At 37.8% G+C, this 9,449-nt stretch overlaps 1 protein-coding gene across 1 annotated transcript in view; it reads left to right on the top strand.

Annotated features, from left to right (window-relative positions):
* The window catches only part of MYO16 (myosin XVI), a 322,775-nt gene that overhangs the window by 260,797 nt on the left and 52,529 nt on the right, over positions 1 to 9,449 (top strand). The gene's annotated exons all lie outside the window — the stretch shown is intronic.

The following is a 9,449-nucleotide window of genomic DNA, read 5'->3' as shown; positions in this document are numbered from 1 at the left end:
CTCTGGGGTATATCTGCACCGTTGCTGCAAGGTTCCCTATAAAAACCAGCCATTAATATCTAGAAGCTGTACCTTCATTTACAAGTACCTGGATCTGACAGTACCACTAACCTTCAGAACTTGTGTGGGGCTACAGGCTTGACATTGGGCAAAAGCTGTGTAACAGAAATTGCATATTGTGCACCAGTCACGAAACACAGAGCAGGATGCCCATGGATTTTATTTCCTCAGGAGCCAGTAACATCATTACAGGCTGAAAAAAAGCAATTGGCTATCACTGAAAGCCTGCAGCTCAAGTCTAGTGATTCCGTAGTGACTGGCGTTTGAAAATAAACCCAAAACCTTGAAAGACAAAAACGTAAAAAGGAAATTGCAAAACAGAATCTCTCCATCATGCAGGGGACTGAAGCTTGTGATCACAAACAGATTTTAGAAGTTCTGACTCCAGAATCTCATTAACACCAGTCAGGTGTGCAAAACTACAGCAGTGCATAATGCATTGTCCTTCAAACCAGAAAGGAACAACACTCTTTAGAGATGCTGATAGGTTAAATGGGGGTTTGGGAGTGAGAGTTCACAGAATTCACAGAATTCACAGAATTGTTAGGGTTGGAAGGGACCTCTGGAGATCATCTAGTCCAACCCTCCTGCCAGAGCAGGGTCACCTACAGCACGTTACACAGGACAGCGTCCAGGCGGGTTTTGAATGTCTCCAGAGTGGGAGACTCCACCACCTCTCTGGGCAGCCTGTTCCAGTGCTCCACTACCCTCAAAGTAAAGAAGTTCCTTCTCATGTTAAGATGGAACTTCCTATGTTCAAGGTTATGCCCATTCCCCCTCGTCCTATCACTGGGCGCCACTGAAAAAAGACTGCTCCCATCCCCCTGGCATCCTCCCAGTTATACCATTGGTTAAATGGGGGTTTGGGAGTGAGAGTTATACCATTATCACTCAGTAACTAAGAAACACATGGCAACAGATTAAGCTGAAAGGAACAAGATCTGAAAAAAATGAGTGACCTTCTCCTTACACCTTTTTCAAGCCACAGAGAGCTATGACAAACAGATGGAAAGATGATAATTCTAATTTCTAGGATAAAATTCACTCTGAGTCTAATTTTTTACACACAAATGCCCAACGAGTAGAAGCTTGACACCAACACATTTTGTATAGGTGATACAAAACCATATACCCAACTACCAGCAGTGGTGACTAATGTCTGTGTCACATAATCTCTCTCTCTCTCAATTATCTTTTTGATTCATTTGACTAATCATGAAAGTTGAACTTTAAATAACAACCTAAATGAAGAAGCTTATACAATCTGCAGTTGTCATGGGTGCCCTCCTCTGTGCTTTTACAGCTAAGGACTCTGAAAAAAGAAAAAAAAAACAAAAAAACGAGAGAAGGAGGGGAAACAAAGGGAAGGAAAAGAGGAATTAGGAACCTAGGATGAAGTCAGCTAGCAAAGCCAGAGGAAAAGAGTCATCTGTAGTACCTCATTAAAAATCATCAAAGTAGGGGGTCGCACATATAACCAGTTTATTCAGCCACTGTTGCCATCAGTAACTACTTCAAATGAGTCACTGCTGGAACTGAAAATCTATTTGATGTAGGGGTTCATGAATAAGTCAAAAAATGTCTTCCCCAACACTGCTACCTGCGCTGCCCTGAAGAGCTGTTGTAGATTCAGGTAGATAAATTGACCAAAAAAAAAAAAAAAGATATCTAAAATATCCATATCAAAGACAACGAAGTTTAGGAGAAAGCAACACAAATCTGAAATCAACCTCCTGCTTATATGTCATCACCAGAGGATGTGGTTGCCAATATACTCCCTAGGAGAGGGGGAAAAAAGATCTGGACATTATAGCCGAGTGAATCTGAATGATAATTTATTTAACTTCTTTCTGATAATGTACCTTACCATCCCATTTTATGAAAGGTGATATTAACTTGGGGGAGGGGAAAGTAAATCTCTGAAGTGACAGCCTAAAAATGAGTAAAGAAAATGGTTTCTTTGTATTTATTTCCTGCTTGACAATTTATCTTGTATTTCTCTCATAAGTTGTGTTTGGAGAGTGTTTTATTAACCAACAAAACAACAAAACCCAGAGCCTACTCACAGAACAAATTCTTTCTCCTTTTGTAAATACTGCAGTCTGTTTAAAAATGGAGGACAAGTGAAGAAGATCCAATACCAGAATCCAATTTTGGTTTATTTTCTACTGTTTAGTAGAGCATAAGAGCAAACACAATCAGCTAGCCAACGTCTGGTGCTTGATTCAGCAGCTTCTGTGTTAGAAGAAAGCATTTATTAGGGAAGTGTTGATAGCTTTATGAGATGTTGCTGTTACTTGGGTAAGCTGAGCTAGAGATAACTAAACTAGGACAATAAAATAGCTATTTCATTGAAGCTGGCATACCGTGCAGTTTCAGTCATGCACTTAGCTGAACTACTGAAATTATAAAAGTGCAGAGCTACTAATGAAAGGCAGTTTTTGCATCCCGACTCTGTGCGCAGCCTAGATAACGTGTTCTTTCAGCTTAAATATATACTTGATCATGACAAGATTAGCTAGTTGCTGTGACTTTGAAGCACAACCGATGTGAGAGAAAATCAGATTTCTAAATCAAAACAAACCATTCCCACTCCAGACAGAGTGAAAGTAATAGACTTGTTTAACCCCTGGAGAAGTCAGTGAGTTTTGCTAGTAATGTTAGAAAGAGCAAGATGATATATAGTATCTTTAGAGTCAAATTGAGTGGTAGTACTGGCTGCTCCATGTAAAGCAGAAGTAACTCCTGCCCACCTGAACACCTGAAGGCCTTTACATTAGGAAACCCACATTTTCTGTGCTGTGTTCATTTATTGTCATGCAGTCATGTATTAGCCAAGCAAACCCTACCATCCCAATAGCATGACTAGCTTGCAAACATTATCATGCTCTGGGAGAAGTATGGGGAGCAAACAGTCCTTGGCTTTTTCTACTGACATAAGGAAACTTTCATTTGTTTGGATTATCATTCCTCACACTGTTAAGCTTGCAAATATAAATTCAATAAAGGAGAGTTAGCTCATAGCTTACTGGTCTTTCTCATCAAAACTTGGAGCTTTACATTCTGTTTAGCTAGGGTCAGCTAAGGTCTGCAATTAACCCTTCTCAGTTACTTCAGATGGCGCTTGCTGAAATGCAAACAACTTGTATTATACCAGAAGTAAAACAAAACATCAATTTAATTTGCTCTTGCTATACAGTGCAGCTGTTATATAGAAGTGCCCCAAAGGCCAGGCTTCGCTAAAAGTGAATCTTTCAACCTTCAACTGCTAGAAATGCTTGTCTGGTTAAAAGATAGGAATCCTTAAAAATGTGTAATAAAAGCTTTGTCTTAGTTTATCTTTCCAGTTTTTAGCCTACTTCTTCTAATGCACAATGTTTCCTTCTTATCAGTAGCCTTGAATTCTGAACACAAGAGATGGCTCATTTTTGAAAGAGTAAGACAAGTCTTAACTTTGAATGGGATGATCCAAAAGTACATCAGGTATGAAATAAGCAGTACAGGAAAGTCAGTCAGAATGTTTTTATGAAGCTGCAAATCAGCATCAGGTAGTTGCATGAGATAGATAACTGCGTTACTGCCAGTTCACATTTTTACAGCTACAGACACTGCTAGAGTTGTTCCAGGAGTCTGCAGTGTTCCTGGAGAAATTGTCCTTGCCAGTGTGGAGCTGTATTATTAAACTTCTTCCACTCAGAAAGAATGTAAAAACAGAGAATAAGCTTTCAATAAATGGAAATGCCAGAAGTCCATCTAGAGTTTTTAAATTCTTCTAGTACTTCTAGAACCACAGAAGGAAAATTAAGAGTCAGATCCACAGGTCTTACCAATCACAGTGAGAACCATATTTCATTACTGACCTACAGATGTTTCATTTATTGGATTTGATACAGCTGTCTTTAACTATTTTATTATTTCAATATATTATTGTATGATATTAGCATACCAGGGTCCTTTTTGGGAAAAGTATATTTATGATTAAACAGAAGAGTATAGAACATAAGTGGCATACATGTGTTAATTGTATGCTTAGTTCAGAGAGACTGTTAAGTTGTTTTTTAAACAGAACTGTTTATTTTGGCTTAAAATGAAAATGGTTGTGCTATATTGAAATACAAATTGCTTTGTACATGATATGATAAAGTACTAGAGTACTTTGCAACAATACAATATATAAGGGATTCTTAACTCTTTTTTTCCCTCGAGTAGGAAAACTGAGTACTCATAAATCGTATACCAGTTTATTCATTTGTCATTTAGTAATTTTAACTGTGCTGGAAGCCAATGTTCCTTTTTGGTTTGAATGTCTTATTCTAAGAGTCAATTTTCTTTTAGGCAATTTTAAAATTAAGTAAATTATGAAGATCACATTTTTAAAAACAATCCCAGGAGGAGTTTCCAGACTAACGGTAAATGATTAGAACACCAGTGTCTATATTTTGTTCATATTTTGAATTATGTCAGCAAAATTACATTGTCCCATTATATCTTTGTCCTATTATAACATTCCATTATATTCTTGGAAGTAATTTGCTAGTAGCAGAAATGGCCACAGAGTGAGTTTGGACCTCACTAGTACTACCCAATGGCTGTCCTGGGCCCACCACCTGCAATATTAGCAGCTATTTTGTGCCACACAATACAAGTTCATCCTATCTCTGGGGCCAGAGAATAGGATGGATGGTTCACTTTAACCTCAGAACACTCAGAAGCTCTCAGTCTTTCAACACAGAACTCTATTTTTTGTTCCTATTTCTATGCTTTTTTCCCTCTAGAATATATTCCTCCCTCTCCCTGTTCACCTTTCACGGTTTGCTTATGATTATTAGTCTCGCAAACTTCACTTTTTTTCTGATTTCTTTTCCATCCAGATCACTCACATCTGGATTCCAAGTCTCCCTCTCACTCTTTCTAATTCAGAGTTGACTTTCTCCATTTGCATCTCTCTTGACACTTTTGGCTTTTCTCTTTTCTTTGCTGTTTTGTTTTTGTTTTTTGTTTTTTTTTTTTCTGGGTACTTCTCTTCATATTTGGTCCTGGTGTTCATCTCTTATTTGTCTGGGTTTATTTTCCAATCTCCTGCATCAGGGTTTACTTACTCTGCCGTTGCTGTCCCTGTTGCCTATATTTCTCAGTTCATGCAGAGAGACACTTTCATATTGTTCCTATTGGTACTATGTCTATTTCTAGAATTTTGAAAGCCTAGAATGGTAGGTCCAGTAAGTACTGAGATCTCATGAGATAAAACTGGGGTAGGGTTTCCCCCACTGAGTATTTCTTACATGCTTCTCATATTCCCTGATCACTTCTGTTCCTGAGCAGTCCTTTTTGTTGCCTCACAAATGCAAAGAGCTATGATGTTTGTGCAGTTTTTTGGAGAAGGAATGACCATTTTCCTGCCCTTTCCCACAGAGCTGAATGACAGTTTTTCCCCCTAAAGCTCAAGTCCTGACAGAGGCTTACATAAATGCTTAATGTTACTTGCGTGAATACTGGACTACTCACATACTTTATATTAAGACCATACATAAGTTGTGCTAAACTGTGGGTCTATTCAGTATGTACCAAGGTGCAAGGTCACTAGTTCGCCAGAGACAGTGGAAGACTCTTAAAATGTGTGAAGAAAAGCTAACAAATAAAGCAGAGAGGGTAAGCCTTTAAAAATAACATTTCAGTCCTTGTAAAAGTACCCTGTAAATGTGTTTGTCGTTACAATATTTTTGCAGACATGTACACTGCAAAAAGACACATTTTACAATAGTTTTAAGGCTTTTTTCTACATTTCATTAATGCACTGTGAAAATGTGTGTCATTGTGTAAAATATCATTAGATTATAGTTCTCTGTCTTTTGTAGGTAGCTATTTTGAAAGTACTGCCAGAAACACACAGCACTCCCACAAATTGCCTTTTTTAAACTAAAGAACAGCTTTACAGATTCCCTTGACACCTATTAAGTATGAGCTAATACTGCCTCCATGCCACCTACACACCATCTCAGCATCCATTCCATAGTTTTGAATGTCTGTACTTGTACATCCTACACCTTTTCTGTAAAAAAAAAAAAAAAAAAAAAAAAAAAGAAGAAAGAGAGAAAGAACAGCTCCCTCCCATCATTTCTCCTTCCTCCCAGAAAAAAAAGGGAGGCCTGTAGCAGTAATTGAAGCTTTGGTAGTCATCAATGACAATTTTACTTAATCTTTAAAAAAATGTGTCATTTGAAAAATAACATTTAAAACCCTAATGCTTTTCTAATTAAAATAACTATGACTGTAATTCACAGATGGTTTACTTTTACAGGAGTCTGAATGACATTAAAATTTCAGACTCAGAAGAGAGCACTTTGTAGTCCAGAAAGTATTGAAAAGTGAGTGCTTTAGTGGAAGAACATTTTAACCTTTTTTTCCCCTAGGCAAGCAGGAAACGTTTTGTGATTAGAGAAAAGACCAGAATGAAGACAAGTGGCAGCCTCAAAAACCCTTTTGATATCTGGCATATGAAATTCCAACATTTTTTAGCATTATTGCTTTCACTGAACACCAGAACTGTACCGAGGGCAGTGAGACTAGCTTGTTCTCGGTCAGCTTTGGAGGGTGTCAGATTTATCATGAAGACTTAGTAACAGAGATTTCCAGCCATGCTAACATAATCAAATGTGTTATAGCAGTTTCTATACGTCTAGAGCTCTGTTCTCAATAGAACTAACATATGATGTAAAATCTATAAATAGCTTTTATCCAAATGTAAAAATGAATTTGTATTGACATTTTGTATTCCTTCGTTCACCTAAAAATTGTAGCAAGCTTCTACTAATGAAGTTCTTCGCAGAAGTGATGCCACAATAACTCCATTTAAATTGTTCCTAGTGTGTAGGATGGGAGAAAAGAGCACTAATGCTTTGCATGTCCCCTAGCTGGCTTTGTGACTCTACAGTCACAGAATCACAGAATGGTAGGGATTGTATGGGACCTTCGGAGATCATCTAGTCCAAGCCCTCCTGCCTGCCAAAGCAGGTTCACCTTGAGCAGGTTGGACAGGAATACATCCAGGTAGGTTTTGAATATCTTCAGAGAAGGAGACTCGAGAACCTCTCTGGGTAGTCTGTTCAGGGCTCTGTCACCCTCAAAGTAAAGAATGCCAGACACTTGTAGCTAAATTGACTGTAAGTTTAAGCAGTTGTCTTGACTGTGATTTTGTGACTGCACACTGCAAAATAAATTGCAACTCAATGTTTTGTTAAGTTACACATTTGAAACACGGACTAGATGTTAGTTATGAGACTAAATGAAAATAGGGTTGTTGATTTTGCCTCGGGCATTGCTGGTAACCAGGGCTTTTTTAAGGTTTCAAAATGTAACTTTTAATCTTTTCTACTGTCAGAATACCATAATATTGTCCTAGTAGAGAGGAATATTTAGAGAATTCCAGTGAGGAAGAGGAGAAACAATCATTTTGAGGAATGGAGGGAGAGAGGCAGAAATGAGGAAAAAGTGGATGATTTGGCATAGGCCTGAGACAGAGGGGGGAGGAAAAGGCTCCAATGTGATGTAGAGGCTTTGTGAAAAGGAAAATGTAATCAGAGTAGAAGAAGATGATTTTGTTAAGTGTTTCTTTCCAGGATTTGGTTGTCTGAGAGCTACTCAGATGCAAATGGTAATTATAATAACTACATGATAATTTAATTACAGTTAACAATACGAATAATAATTCAGTTATTCTTACAGAAGAATTCTGGATTTCAGGTGGTGTGAGCAAGAAGATGGAAGATTTAGTAACCAAAGCTGGTAATAAGGGAAGTTCAATATGTGTTTTGACAAGATGGATGGAAAAAAGAGTTGATTGATGAGCAGTTATTAAGGAATTGACAGAGTTTAGTGACAGAGTGGATGTGGTGGGAGGAGTCAAGGTGGAGTTCTGATGTCCTGGAATAAAGTTGAGGCACCAAAATAGAATACTTGTTGGGAAGAGAGGAGAAAATTGACATGGTTTGCTGGGAAAACATGACAAGTTTGCTTGTTCATTGTACAGGATTAGATGTCTAAAAGACAAGCAAATTTAAACTGAAGAAGGAAGTGGTTGACCTCTTTTTCTTAGAACTTTTTGATGAAATAAGGAGGAAAAGAAGTGGGGACAAAAGGAAAGATTCCTGGGGAAATTTAGCAAGCCCTGGGAAAGAAGAAGATTCCAGAACAGGTGATGGATGAAGAAGGAAGTTGGAGTGCTAAGACAACCGGGCAAAGAGAGAATTTTGAAAGCATAGGAAGAAAAGTGAAAACTTTTGGTGGAAGTCACCGGTCAAGACAATAATGATTAAACTATGTCCCTAAGAGCAGAGTATAAAAGCACAAGAAGATTTCAGTGAGATTGCCTCAGATGAACATGAAGTTAAAAAATTGCAGGGCATTAGTGATGATAATATATTAAGCAAATATAAAAATATCATTTTAGCAGGGTAGCTACCAGTGTAGAAACAGGATCTAGGAAAAGGTAATATTGTTCTGGAATAATGACTCTAATTTGCAAACAGAAGGGTTATTCCAGAATAGATGGCCTGAACAGAGGGGCTACTCTGAAATAGCTAAGTTCCTCTAGAATTTCTGTAGCTGCACAGTTTTCAAAAAAATCTGTTCCAGGCATTTGCCACCATGCAAGGAAAGCCTGTTTCCTATTTATGAGTTTCTACAATGGCAAGACAAGTAAAAAGTGTTTTTTATCACCTTGCCTTCACATACTTTGCAATAACACAAAAAGCCTATTTTATTGGGAAAAGAGATACTAACAGAAAAAAAGAAAAACACTTAGAAAGCATTCTAATTTTGCCATTCAAGTCCATTTGATTTTAACCGAAAGTCTAACAGTTGCACCATCATTTTCTGTCAGTTCAAGCTTCAGAATCAGAGACTTTAAAACATTTGATTTAAAACAGTTTCTCTCTAGAGTAGAGCGAAGGGAAGCCAAGGGACAAAAGTATGCCCCAGTCATTTCTGAATTTTCTTAACAGAGTTTAGACATGTTATATATGTCCTAGCTTTCTGTAGCTCATCACTATCAGTGACGTACATCTGACAGTGGTGTTTGGATTAAAAACAATTAGTTGAAAAGGTGTGACAACCTCCCTGCTGATACCTCTCTCCCAGATCCATACTAAAAAAACAACAGTGGGGCAGGATGGTGCAATGAGAAGAGACTGAGCTTGTGAACTGCAAAGAAACAAGACTTGGAATGGATTTCTGCAACTTCAGTCAGACTTACATTAATTAATCAGTATGCCTATTAGCCATACAAAATTAATTGCTAGACAGAAGCTATAATCTTCACAGGATAGCACAGTACTCTGCTACTGGTCCTTTTAGTTCTAAGGAGTGAAGGAAAGTTTCTTCTACAGAATTCC

Source organism: Charadrius vociferus, unplaced genomic scaffold, assembly GCF_000708025.1.
Source record: "Charadrius vociferus isolate BGI_N301 unplaced genomic scaffold, ASM70802v2 scaffold218, whole genome shotgun sequence".
NCBI classification, from domain to species: domain Eukaryota; kingdom Metazoa; phylum Chordata; class Aves; order Charadriiformes; family Charadriidae; genus Charadrius; species Charadrius vociferus.
Note: the sequence above shows the minus strand (reverse complement) of the source record. Positions and strands in the feature narration are given on the sequence as shown.